Here is a 15,105-nt window from a genome sequence, read left to right as displayed (position 1 = left end):
CACATTCTGCTTGAGTTTAGCTGCTCTCCTTGTCAGAGCTACGTTTCCCAGCTCGAAGGCCCCTGCTTCTGTCTCTCTGTGTGTCTCTGTGCTTCTGTGTTTGCTTCTCTTCCTTTAGGTAAGAGCCACGAGAGCTCTGACTGAGTCCTGCATATAGAAACTGCGTGTCCGTATGTGAATGAAGGATTGTGGGTTGGTGACCAATGCTGCTGCAAAACAGGGTAAAGGAAACAGGACTTTACCCAGATGGATCTGGGCCCTAACCTGGACACACACTTAGCATAAACCTTCAGATTCCTCAAAATGGACACATGCTTGATAGGTTTGTAGCTTGAACCCATCCGCTGGAACGTTGAAGACAATATAATTACACAGCAAAGCAAGACACAAGGCACCAAAGTTCTCTGGTTTACTCATGCATGAGGGAGACCTGCCTAGAGCCAAGTGTCGTCCCACCACCTAACAATGCTGTTCTGTGTCAATCCTTAGCAAAAGCATCCACCCTTCTTTCTCTCTAACTTTCGGGTCCACATCTTATTTCCTAAATTTCTTATTTCCATCAATCAGATGCTTTCCATATTGTATTACACTATGGATAAAAATCTGACAGTACATTTCTGTGTTCATAATTCCATCAACACCACTGGCTGAAACACAAACCCCAAACGATTACAGAACCTCGGCTATGTTTTGCAGATAGACGCTCACTGTTGTACCTCTCTTCTAAACATCTCTGTAAATACTGATGACAAAAATTTCACCTTCAGATTCATCACTCGATCAGACCTGTTTCTCTTCATTAGGAATGGCTTCCTGACAGCCATCCTTCAAAGGAGATGATGAGACTTCAGCAATGGATGGATCAGCTGAAGAGCCAGGTCCTATGTCAGGTCCTGTGTCAGGTAGATTAGTCACTCTTTTTTAAGGACATGACTTTCTTCTCTTTTTTGTTTGGCCTGCAACTATTTCTTTTTTCTTCCACTCATTAAGTTTTCTCAAAATTTTCAAGGACACATTGCAAGTCATGCTAAAGTATATCAAGCTTTCAGCTTAAATCTCGTTGGTAATCATCTTGTTGGTGCAAAAGTACTGTTTTATGCCTGTCACACTGTTTAATCTTTTCTATTTAATGAAGATTTATGTTAGATAAATGGGAAGAACCGCCTGTGTTAAGTGCCTTAACCACTAAAAAATGAAAAATAAAAATCTGAAAATGGTTAGGTACAAGGACTTCACTGGAATTTTTTTTTTCAAGAAGCAGAAAATGTCCAAAGAAAACTTTGAAAGGCCTCCAGAAAGCCTGGAGAACTGTTGCTCAAGACCACTTAGAAAAATATTCCAAGAAAATCTTGCTGCTTAGAAGAAATATATAAAGAAATGAAAGGTGGGTCAAGAGTTTTACACAGTACTGTTGAAATTTTCAACTGATTTTCAAGAGATTTGGTTTGTGACAAATGCTAGACATGTGTTCACAATAAGAGGTTAAAAAATGAGGGTTTTTCTTGTCTCCAGCATTTCAACGAGTCATCTGCTTGGTCATGTCAAAGTTTGCGTTGAAATGAGAGACGCAGACAATTTATTTGGCTTCAAACTTTTTCTCTATGCTGTGGTCCCTGAATGAGTTCCAACTTTTGACTTACAAAGGAAGTTCATCTGAACAATGCTGCTGTTCAGTTTTTTGCAGACACAAGTTCAGCCCCGTTTGTGGTCACTCATACGTCGTCTCACCCTCCAACTGCACAGTCACCACTTTAACACTGGCACCAAGGGAACGATGCAGCATTCTCCAACAGGTATAGAAACAACAACATCAGAACAATGGGTATCTCCACTCAGACACGGTTTGTATCAAACTAGAAGTCAAGCAAAGAAATCAAAACAAGGTTTTTTGAAAGTTTTTTCCTGAATGTCTCATCTTTTCAAGCTAATGCAACATCTCTGTTTGTATAATCTGGGCCTCTCTGAGAACCTATACTGATATATCATTGAAGTAGTGTTTGAATAACAGTAACGCCTTCATCCCAGCCATGTCAGCTCGCACCAGGCACTGACGGTTGGTAAAAATTGGCCTTTACTCAAAGTTGTGCTAGTGTCATGAAACACAAAACTCCAGATTAGGACCACTTGACACATACAGCAATGTAGCTAGTTGAGAAATATAATTTTATTGGATTTTACTGATATATTGCCTTAATTAAAATGTTAATCTTTGTCTGACATAAACTTGTGTTAGCCTAATTTTAGTGTCCCTGAATATTACTACATATTAAAAGGAGGATTATTTATTGTAATAAATTAAATTCAACACATTGGCGCCTGTTCAAAACTTGAAAGCTGCTTCATAAAGTTATATTGTCCTGCTGCTGCTCCGCTGCGTTTCAAACAGAATGCGTTTTAATGTGCTTAAGATGACAGGAAAATCACTTTTCCCCCCTTTCCCAAATAAAAACATACGTTTTCAGAAATGAACCTCCTCAAAGAATGCTCATTGTGTCCAACAAGAAGATAAGTCTCTCGACATCCTAGTTGAAAAAGTAAAGTGACATAGCTCGCAAAGAATTGGGTGCCAAGTCCATGCAGCATCCACACGAGTGAATAACAAAGACAACACAGAATGATAAGTAATCATCTCAGTACAGTTCAGCCTACCAAAATATGGATGTTTGGTCACATTCAGACATGCTGGATACCTTTTGGTGTCATTTTTGAACATGTAGGGTTAGTCATGATAACCCTACAAGTCATGATAATTTCCTAAACTTAATCAGCTAGTTGTCATTTAGTTCTGATGCCTAAATCCCCTAGTTTAAAGTAATGACAACTGTTTCTCCAGACAAGAATTATACATTTATAACCATCAGTGGTGGGATGTAGCTCAGGACGCAGCAGGTCATCTACTAATCCCAGGGTTGGTGGCACTTCATTATGTTATGTTGTCCTCTGCTGCTTTTACTTTTCTGAATCTGCCTCTTGCTTGCAAAAACACTTTAGGGAAGGGCAGCACTAGCAGGTTCTATCACAGGATGAGACACCGTCTGTATTGTGTTATATGTTTTGTTGAATATTTTGCTGACATAGCAACAATGAATGCTAAGCTAAAAAAAAATATTTATGGGTGTTGAGGACCCAAACAGTTGAGGGCAGCCACAGACAGAGACAGACAAAGTGACAGACAATAGATAATAGACAGAGACCTGAGGGGAGGAGTTGTGTCACAGCAGGAAGCCAAGACAGACAGACAGACCACTTCGACCAGATAATGTAAGTCTGCCCTTTCTCTGCCCTCTTCAGCAGCAACAGCCATAAACAACTCTTTACCTTTTATCCCACTGCTCTCTGCTCTACCTGTTAACCCATGAGCTCTAACATATAGTCTTCCATCGTGATCTCTGACCTTTTCTCTTTAAAGGTCATGGTCAGTGTCCTGCCGTTTGTCTCCACTCATTTTGTTTTTATTTCTTTAACTTTTCTTCACGCTCCGCGGGGACTCTTATAAAACATCATTTTATTTATGACATTCTGATACAAACGTTTGTAACCCCCAATCCATCCCAAGATTCTTGCTTAACCAAATCTTTCATTAAAGGTTGCTGGGAAATGAGCAACACAACGTCACAGGGAGACAGAAGGGATTGCTGTTGATGCACCACTTACGTTCGCAATCTCAAAAGAGACTGAAACCAGATGTCAGGAAGACAAGAAGTGGGAGTAAGGAGGAGGAGGAGGAGGAGGAGGAGTTAAAGGACCAGCGCTGAAGGTAGATGAAGGGCAGGAGGAAGAAATAACAATGTGTAACCCGTGAGTGGCCTGTTTTCAGTCTCGAATACCATCTGCATCCTTGAAGAAAGCAAGGGCGGGAGATCAAGGGAGAGAAATCTGCCACACTTCATAAATCTGCACATTTTCCAGGTTTTAATAATTTTCTAGTTTCATAACATGAAACTTCAGATCCTTTGAACAGTTGTTACCACACATCCCATCGTTTTAACAAATTATCTCCCTTAGTTTTGCTCTTCTTCCTCTTGTTTATACCATCTCTTCTTTACTTTGTTGATTTGGCTTGGTTTCTATTTTCTTTTCGCTGCAAAGACAACAGCGTGCATGTAAGAGAGCTGATGTTCATGTAACTCGTTCAGCACAACAACACACTGCAGATGTGATTCCTGGCTTCTGTGGACTAGAATATTTTCTTGGGAATTAAATGTTTTTTCTGTAGAAAACAAGCCACCTAATGATGGCTGAATCTTTTAGATGATGACATAAATAAGGTAGTCAGGCTTTGGATACTACTACAGTTTTACATGGAAACATACAAACTACTGACCTTCCAGTAAAAAAGACTGCCTGTGGGATAAGCTGCTTTTCAAATAGAATGCTTTTTAATCTGCTTAAGATGACAGGAAAATCCCCTTTTTTTTTCCCTTTTCCCAAATAAAAACATACGTGTTCAGAAATGAACCTCCTCAAAGAATGCTCAGTGAGTCCAACACGAAGATAAGTCTCTCGACCACAAAGTTTCCACCCTCCTAGTTGAAAAAGTAAAGTGACATGCCACAGTAAAGTGGCATCCACACAAGGGAATAACAAAGACAACACAGAATGATAAGTAATCACCTCAGTACAGTTCAGCCTACCAAAATATGGATGTTTGGTCACATTCAGACATGCTGGATACCTTTTGGTGTCATTCTTGAACATGTAGGGTTAGTCATGATAACCCTACAAGTCATGATAATTTCCTAAACTTAATCAGCTAGTTGTCATTTAGTTCTGATGCCTAAATCCCCTAGTTTAAAGTAATGACAACTGTTTCTCCAGACAAGAATTATACATTTATAACCATCAGTGGTGGGATGTAGCTCTCTCCAGAGCAGGTCATCTACTAATCCCAAGGTTGGTGGTTTGATCCCTGGCTGCTCCAATCTGCATGCCAAATGCCAATAATACTAACCCCTAAGTTGCTCTCCAGTGCATGTACGGGAGCCTCAATGTGTGTGAATGTTCCAAAAAAACCCAAAAACATTTGTGTAGAAAAAGCATAGAAAAAGTGCTTGTATGAATGAGTGAATGAGGCAAGTTGTACCGAATGCTTTGAGTGCTCAGGTAGAGTAGAACAGCACTATATAAGAACCAGTTTATTTACTGGTGTCCCTAAAGACACATTGTGTATATAAAATAACATCAGACTTGCTCATTATCTATGTGATGAGCGACAAGATTAATCAAACATTTTGCAGGCTTGCTTACCATAAAATTACTTGCCTATTACACAGTTGGTAATAGGCAAGCAAGTTGAAGCTCTGTATTTTTTTTAAACAGCCAAAAATCATTTTCCCATCAACAACAAAGATAAGACACATCTGTAAAGGGACGTCAGCAACAGCTGGGTTTTACTCTGTCTATAGAAATGTTTATTTTTAAAACCATGGGCAGTTTGGATTTGTAAGAATTTCTTAAAGCGATGAACAGTGATTTTTAGATTCGTGAAACATTCAGAGTAATAATAATATGGAATCTGACCAGTTGCTTAAATTCTTGATTTAATTTAATTGATTTACCTTATTATTATTATTATTATTATTATTATTATTATTATTATGTATTTATTTTTATTTTTATTTTCAGTTGTTACAGACGGGACAGACATGACTGGGGGACAAGAAAGAAAGAAAGAAAGAAAGAAAGAAAGAAAGAAAGAAAGAAAATAGAAAAACAGAGGGGATGGACAGTTAGAAAGGGCACTTAAAAAAATCACCTGGATCACCTGTTGAGAGAAGAAAAAAACAGAAGAGAAATTTTTCAGTCGTTTTGTACCGGGCCGCGAGAGTTGAGGCTCGGGTGTGAAATATATGGTCTTCAGGGTTTTTATCGGTTTTCATCGTTATTTTTTTTAATCGTTTTTATCGTAAACTCGGTTTCGGTCTTTTCCCGTGCGTTATGAATAAGTCTTTTTTGGGTGCCGGTACTGGTTTTATTTTGTTGTATTCATCCGCGACACCTTGGAGGCCAATCCAATATTGGCGGACATAAACCGGTCCGTGGCGCACGAAAGGTTGGTGACCGCTGCTTTAAGTAATAATTTTTTTAAATGGCACATGACCAATTGAGGCAGTGAGCTATCCGTTTTTTATTTTTCCTAAAACCAACTGAAATGTCTCGTGTAGACATGCGTGTTTTGCTTTAAAATGTAGCTGGGTTTGGTTGCAAAATAACAAAACACACATAAATACAGAGAGAGAAGAATGTGTGAAGAATGCATGAGAGAGACGAGACGTGCTATTGTTCCAGCACAAACAGAGCAATTAACAACATCCTGTTTGTGTCAGGAAGAAATAGTGCGGTTTAACTTTGAGGGGGAAAGAAAACAATTGAAAAAACAATTATCTCAAAGTACATTCTCATTTGTTTACAATAATTACCACTATATAATTATGCCTATCAATTTGACAGCAATCATGCTACTGCTCCTGACATACATGTTGCAGTGTAAGCATTAACAGCAAAACACAGAAGGTAATAAAATTCACATTTGGAAAGTATGTCTACTTAATAATATGTCAGCCTGTCAGCAGTTATGGCATCGGAGGAGTAGACTATTTTTCTCACTTAGAAATCGAGTCGTTCAACATGTGAAGGCAATAAAGACATCATTGACATTGTCTCTCAGAGAGGCCATAAAACACTCATTGACAGTTATTGTTCAGGCTCTCAGAGGAGACATTATCTTGTTGCTCTGGAGGCCTCAGAAAGACAACAAACCCCCATTTGGCTGTGGACAGTTTACAACCCTGTACCACACCTCAGGATTTCTTTAGCTGTGTTCAATTAAAGTCTTCAGCAGGGATGGGGAATGTGCAGTGAAAATGGTGTCTCTTTTATCTTTCAGTTTGACTCACTCTGTTTTATTACGTGTAGCATCTGCACACGTCAGGGGGCATATGCAAGTGTCCTGTCCTTGTGGTTGAACTATTTCTTGTAACTCAGATACGTAAGCTGTGGTTTAGTAGTTACGGGGGGAGAAAAAACCAAGCAGAGACATATGCAACATCAGTGAGAGAAAGCTGACGTCTACCTAATCTCCTCTCTAATTCCATACTCCTCACTTGATCTGCATATTTTGATAAGATTTAAGAAACTGTCAATTGGCCACCGCAATCCTGCAATTTTTTACCCTGGCAGTCACTACGAGGCATACGTGCATATGAAAAAACAAAAAAACTTTACATCAAAAACATTTGGAACCCCTTTGAGCAAACAGTGATTCAGTCTTAATCACATATGTTGGGAGAGTCATCTCAAAAAACTTCACCAATTTTCAGAGAAATTCAAAAATGACTGTTTAGCCAAGCTATGAATAACAATACATACAAGCAAACATACTCATGCATGTGTGAGACCAGATATTCATCAGTGTTAGAGGACCTGTGGGAGCTTTCCCAATTCTGTCCCAGTCTAGTGCATTCCAAATCTTAACTCATCTTTGTTGCCCTCTGTCTGTAGCAGAGAAAGACATATTGATACTATAACTGGGTCACAAGCTACTTTACGGTAAATGGTCAATTACAGATTTCACCCTAAAGACACATATTCCTGTAAATTCCTGCAAGAGAATATCACAGCTTTATGAGTATGATGGATGGACCAAATGTCTGGAGCAGGTACTCAGCTCTTTGTCAGCAAGATGCATGGTCCCTGGGCGCTGACCTCACAGTTGGCTCCTAGCAGGATGACACAACAGATACAAAAATGCTGCACAGACGCACACTAACACGGATGACCAGTAAATCAGGCAGCAGCCTCTGGATCACAGCCAGAGGTACTGAGCTATGTTCTGATTCCTAATAAGCACCCCGTGGCTCCACACCGCAGGAGAATTCCTCTGTGGGTTCTGTTTTTGTGTGTGCATGTGGCAGCACACACACATACAACGAAGCGTTTATGGGTTTCAGCAGAGTGTTGCGTGAGCAGGTGAACTGTAAGGGTTTAAGCAAGTTTGGCTGTATGACAAAATTGTTTTTCTGGCAACCTTGAAGAGAGAAAAAGGCTGTTAGCCTAATTCTATTTTGTGCATTTAAAGGATTATAAAGGCACGCATCTTAGTCATCCAACCCCATTTCCTTCTCAGCATTCACTCGTCTGCCTTCCTCCTCTCCATTCTTCTCCATCTCTTCCATCCTTCTTCTCTTCTAAAGACACTTGACAGGTGAAAGCTGATTCCTGGTAGAAACCCTGCCTCTGCATACACTAGCTGTCTGACTGCATCAGAGAGTGTTTGCCTGTGTGCGTGTTTGTGTGTGTGTGTGCACGCTCATTTTAAAAGGCCAAGATGTCAGTATGTTTTTCCATTTAAAGTTTCTCCACCAGTGTTTGGTACAATAATTTCTGTCTCACTGAGAAAAAAAATGAAAGTAACGATCAATAAAACTTTTTCAGCTGTAAAGATCATGTCTTGTAAAAAAGTTCAGAGCAACCAAATCCCGCTGCTCCTTTTTTGACCTGTCTATTTGTCCACATGGGCCAAGAAAGGGGGCAGATGGGAGGAGGAAGATGTGTTTTCCATACAGTGTGTCACAAGTGGAAGTAAGAATACTAAGACGGTGGCATTTATAGGTTAGGAAATAAGGCCACATTTTTAAGCGCAAACCTAGAAATTGGGATTTGTAAGGACGATGAGAAATGTGGCTTTCTAACGCATGCTGAGAAGGATTTTGGATGAGAAACAAGGAGCAACAGGGGGAGGAGGACACAGAGGCCTTTTATGTGAAGATGACATAATCACCTGTTGCCTCCATGTACAGCTGACATCTGCGAAATTTATTAACTTTCTATCCTACCCTCTCCTCACGCTCTTTTTCCATCCAGCTCCCTAACCGGGCACAGACGCTATCTCACATAAGGGTAATTCTATTGTGTGCGTGAAAAGAGCAGATACTTTCATGTCCATGAAAAAGTGACATTTTAGAAGTAAGACAGAAAATTACAAATGTGTGTTTTAGAATCTATTATAGTCAAGTGTGTTGACAGTTGCAGCTGACAGCCATAGACCTGGAGGCTAACATGTTTTGAGTTCAAATGCCATTAGGACTGAAATGCCACATGCATTTAAAGCATGTTTAACACCTTCACAGCATACCTGAGGACTGTATTGTGAAGTGAGTTAAACATGCCCACAGTATTTAATCTGGATTCGCTCAGCATTATGAATGTGTTTTATAGGAAAAGCACTGCTAAAAGTGTGCGCTGTAAGTGTTTAGGTCAGTAAGACTAGAAAAGTCAACAGGATTATTTTATTATTATTTCATTTAGATACAGGAGAATCTAGTGGATTGTTCCATCAGCAGCAGCCTTGGTGATGTTTAACACCCTGAGATTAACTATTAAATATAATACAAGGAACATAAACAGAAAACATGAGAAGCAAGAAGAAACAATCTCGTGAGCACAAAGAGGGACCTACACGCTAAAGGCTGATTAAATACTAACAAACAGAAGGTGAAGGAGACACAGGTGGAAGCTACTGAGAACAATTAGGGTAGGGCGGGCAGTCACAGAGGAAGAAGTCGCACTAATGCAAGACATGAATGAAAACCAGCCTTGAAATTAAACAGGAATTAACCAAAAGACAAACACTAACCACAAAGACAAAATGACTCACGTGGGGGAACGGGCACTAACAGAAAAATGAGATAAGGGATCTCGATTTAAGTAAAACTAAATCAAGGTATAAACCACAAAACACAGGATTGCAAAACTGAAACCCATCACTGTAATGACAGTAGTAGCAACAAAAACCATACCATGAGACCTTAGCCTGCCTGCTGTAGCTGTGCATTTGTGACTGGCTTTGCAACCCCCCTTCAAGACCCGCTTCTGCTTTCCTGTTTCTGTCATAATGTCGTGACTCTCCGCCTCCTGAATGTATGCACGAGAAAGGGTGGGGAAGTCCCAGAACAGAGCTGTGACACCCACTGTACACTGCTGGAAATACCAAAACCCTTTCTTAACTATAGCTGTTTTCATTAATATTAGCAATTAAGAGAAAGTACAGCAAAAAAATTCTGAAGGAAACCGAATGTACCAGGGTGATGACATATTACACTTAAACTCACAAATATGGGTTCAGAGGAAAATACTCCCAAAGTCACAAGGATTCATTGTCTGAATGCCTGAGTGTCAGTGAGGTATTTGAGATAAAGGTCAGACAGTCTCAAAGTAGTGTGCAGTCTGTACATAATATGGAAACTCAATCACTGTTGAGATCTATCAGTCTGGACCAAAGTTGTGGCTTTACTGGCAGATGGATGTTTTCATCAAGGCTAAAACCCTGTCAAACACAAACAAACTGAATATTTCTCAGCAGAGTTATGCACTGATTGCCCATATATTGCACACTTATCTAAAACCTTAAAAACTGGAGCACAATAAATAGGTTAATCCATTCTTCCGGTCTGTGTCAATTAATGCCAGAATCACATCGAGCTCCATTTAACACTCACTGGATTGAGGTTTCATCAAAAAAGTGTTCAATTATCTCCCCAGCTGAGACAAAGACACAGTGTTCTAGTCTAGGATCATCATCATAAAAACAGGGTATTAATCCTAGATATTAATCCTCATGCTGGCTCCACATGTGCCTATTGAATGATAGCTTCATCCTTCACTCCACTGTGGCCTTATTTTAATCAGTGATATGCATGTAATATTGTAGATTTATGAAAAACTGGGTTAATGCTTCTTCTTGTCATTTATTTAGAGGCTGCTCCATTTTGCCCATTATTAGTGTTTTGGGGGGGGTTAGGAGATATTTGTTATGAGAAGCTGTCTCTGGCACTGAAGTGCAGGACTGGCAGGTAAAGAAGAATGTTGTTGCTAATGTACTGTCATTCATTTTCTTATGTTTCAGAATTTTTGGAGGCAGGAAAGTATTCCAATAATCATTTTCAACTCAGTGCAGTAAAAACTCTTAGCCCTTTCTCTTTTTTATTCTTTCTTATACACTAGTTTCCCCTGTGGGTGTGTTATATTATGTCTACATGCCTCACGTGTGCTTAAAACCTGCAAAACAGACACTGCCTCAGTGTAAACATTTGGCTGCGGGGAGTCCTTTCTCATATTTACCTCAGGGAAGTGTTGCCCAGGTCGCTCTTCTTTGGCCGGTCAGCTCGTGTGTTTCCCCGGACTCAGTTCCCTTGCAGAGAAAAGACCCTCTGAGCTCCAAGCTTGCTCAAGGCACTCCTGGAGGTACCACCCTCACCGCAGCTCTGCTCCATCGCCCTCACACACTCTCTTGAAACATTCAAACCAAACCAAAGCCACCTACAGTAGCGCTCTTGTTGTGATGTGATGCTTTTTATATCATGTGTGTCAGTGGCCATTTTGCTCAGGGCATTTTGACTATGACCACTTGATTGCAAGAAAAGAAGTCTGTTAGTAAGCCCTGCTTTGGATAACCAGTAGAAAGCCACTTTAACCACTTTTACACATTCTGGTTCACAATTATAAATTGAAAATGATTTCTCTCACATTGCTGCCTTACTTTACCTACCAGTAAACTGCTTTCAGTGCGTGATGTCTTCTTTTAGTCATTCAGTACACTGCATGTGCTTGCATATGTTACCAATCTGTTATAAAGGAAAGGTTCTCCACTTCAATTACGCTGGAATTTCTAACAAGGTCCAGCAGTGCAGAACAAAGCTAACTTGCTCCTGGCAAGTGCCAGCAAGCAAATAACTCTTATTCTCCACATCCAAGTGTATCCAAATATAGTCTAATTAGCTTTATAACTCAAACAGGTTTCATATTCCATCATTTTTCATAATTCCCTGTATCGATGCTGAAATCTGTGCATCATTGAAGTATAAACCTTTTGGAAACCGTGGAGGGGGAAAAAGCCTTGTTTTTAATACAGCCACCACACATTATTGAGTTTATCCAAATTAGGTTGTGAAAAGCTTTTATAAGACATTGGGTGGAGATATTTCTCAGCCCAGAGAGGAAGACGTAATCCATTTAACAAGAGTTACAATGTCAACATTACCAAAAGGGTTTGACGTTCCAACAGTGATACAGAATTGTTCGCGTTTTAGAGGAGAGTGGGCGTATCAGTGATTACTTACTCAAGTAAAACAAGAGTAAAAAGCACTTACTTATTATTCATGTAAAACATGAGTAAAACATGAGTAATAAGTAAAAGTAAACAGAGCAAGAAGGATGTACTACAGCTTGCCATGGTGAGGTGACACACACCCAGCACACTGAGAGAGATGTACAGCTCTGTGTAATGCCTTGGCCTCCCTGTGACAGCCCTCTGCCAGTTCTGCAGTTCTGCTCTGCTGCTGCCAAACACGACCACAACATGGGCCTCTTCGCCTCAGCAGCAGGCGCTCTACTATTACAGCCATGCATGGCTGACCCCAGGTCTACCAGCTGTTCACCAGCAGTATCCATTTGGTGCTATATTCTTTACAACTGACCTCAGACCAGCTGTAAGACAATACTTTACAAGACACTGAGGGGGGGGAAATGCATGCCACAATAATGATGACATCAGTCAAGTGATGGCTCTGAATAATTGCTTTTCAACACTTTGGTCTCATTTAAGCACCAGTTATGCACTTTCTTTCTTTCTTGTTTTGTTTGTTGGCCATGTTGTGCATGAAGAAATCTGTAGCCTTTGCATTAAACACATATTTCTTCTGTCAAAAGCACACACTGTTCTGCTCTACTCTTTTCTCTTTTTGCTTTGGAATAAACACAGACACGCACACGCACTTGATGACGCCAGCCTCTGAGGTCATGAACTCACAAGCACTTCTTTTCTCAGCGTGCATTTTTATGTTGTGCCTGCATTCATGCAGAGTTATTGACAAAAGAAAGTGGGCCAATGGAAGATACTGAGTATAACCTTAAAGGTGAGTCACTGTCTTACTGTGCGCCAGCATTGATGAGCAATACCTAAATTGGTGGTGAAATACTATTTGCAGTAAATAAAAGTGACATTATGAAGTCACAGAGAGTTGGGGGATGGCTGCAATCGCAGCATTGTGAGGCAACTCAAGCAATTAAATATCAGATTTTCCAATTATAGGGACAGATGGGTATCAGCTTATGTGTGCTGGCATTGAGATCAGCTATAATTCATGTAGCAGGACTGCAGTTTAAGGCAATTCATATCAAAATCAATAAATTAATTCTTGGTTAAACTACTCATTATCAGTGTCATTCACTATTATTATATATTACATGAATTGCTCCTGACTTGTACTTATATAGCACCTTTATACTGTAACCAAGCAGCCACTACTACAAGCCTCATACTCCCATAGATGTCTTGGAAGTAATTTGGGGTTCAGCATCTTGTACACTTAAGTACATGGAGTGGAGGGCCAGGGATCGAACCACCAATCTTCTGATTAGTAGATAATCTGTTCTACCCCCTGAGACGAGTCTTCCTCTAAATGTGTTTTCACTGACAAATTAACACTTCAACAGCTTCTTTTCTCATGGCTGGCCTCTCTGAAATGCACATGGTGACCCAAATCTTTACATAATTTTAGTTTATAGTCTAGTGAATGTCCAGTTCTGGGATACATCAGGAAATAATGGAACAGCTGACTCACATAGTTGCCTATGATGGATGCAGGAGAAATTGGCAGGTGTAAGAACTTGAGAATGGCCAGATGACTCAGTCTGGGCAGATCCTAAATGGCAAGCCTTGTGAATTGCCAATTATAAATTTAAAAAAAAAAACATCAAATCCATCTGTCAGGGAAAACATACCAAACCCCAAAAGTGTGTTCATATGAGCTGTTTTTTTATTGAAAAGCACATGTAATAAAGCAAAGTACATATAGCAGAAAAAACACCATTACTGCTATTTATTTTGTACAAAAGAGGACAAGACAATACAAAAATACTATGAATTTTAATACAAGTAGGGGGTGTACTTTTTAGCATATTACAAATGTAACTATTACAATCTACAATAGTTTATTTATCTAAATACAAAAATCTGTCAATCGATGCTTTTAAGCAGCATTTTGTAAAGAACACAGGTCTGTATAGTGGATATATCTAAACATGTTAAGAAACAATATCTTACAGGGTTAATTTTAGTGATCTATACATTATTTATATATTTATAAAAAAGAGAGAGTAAAATGATAGGACGGACTATACAATGAGAAAGATGTGCAACATGGCGGAGTGTGTTGTTGGAGGATATCTGAGTTGGCTGTAAATAAAAAGGACTTCTGTATGCTGTACTGTACAACTGTTAGTGATTACACAGGACAGGCTATAAACATACAAGGTTAAAGATGCTTCTTAGCAGAGAATAAAAATATTAGATCCACAGTTTTTATAACTCACCTGCTCTCAGACATACAGTGGAACACATTCACGCTTGTCATTTGACACAGTTTATCAAGAGGGGGCTCCTTTTCACAGGGCACATTCAAACGAACACACGCAATCACACTGACAACAAGCACGAGCATACCAAGATAAGAATGCACACGCACATGCAAACACTCGCACACACACTTTGAGAGACAGACATCCACTGCCAATGAGTGATTGAGTGGGTGAGAGCCCCTCCCTGCCAGCGGAAAGAGCCCAAATCATCCCAAAATAATGTGCCAGCTTTGCTGTAAATCACCCTCTGTGCATGGTAACAGACCACACCCTTTCATTCCACCCACCTATCACCTTCTGGTTTAGGAAGCTACAGAGAATAGCCCCATCACCAAGAAGTGGTGGCACAGCCACGCCTTTTGTACAGGCAGGCGGATGCTGTGAGGTCTGCCCCCATCCTTCCATAGAATTTAACCCCCTTTACTTCATCTAACTCTCAAAAATGCAACATCCCGGGCTTGGGCCACTCTGAAATCCACTAAAAAAAGCTTGATGTGCTGATCTGGAGACAGAGGTCAATGAGGTCAGAGGGCCTGACTTTCCAGGGCCTAAGATTTGAAATAAAAGGACTCCTCTGTAGCCTGTTATAAAGGCCTACTAAGATCAGTGTGTGATCCATACAGTGGACTGTAGATACAGAGTTTCTATTATGAAAACTATGTTTCCCCCACATATGAAGTCTAGTATGAA

This window comes from Simochromis diagramma, unplaced genomic scaffold (genome assembly GCF_900408965.1).
Source record: "Simochromis diagramma unplaced genomic scaffold, fSimDia1.1 OVJJ01000026.1, whole genome shotgun sequence".
Taxonomy (NCBI): Eukaryota; Metazoa; Chordata; class Actinopteri; order Cichliformes; family Cichlidae; genus Simochromis; species Simochromis diagramma.
Note: the sequence above shows the minus strand (reverse complement) of the source record.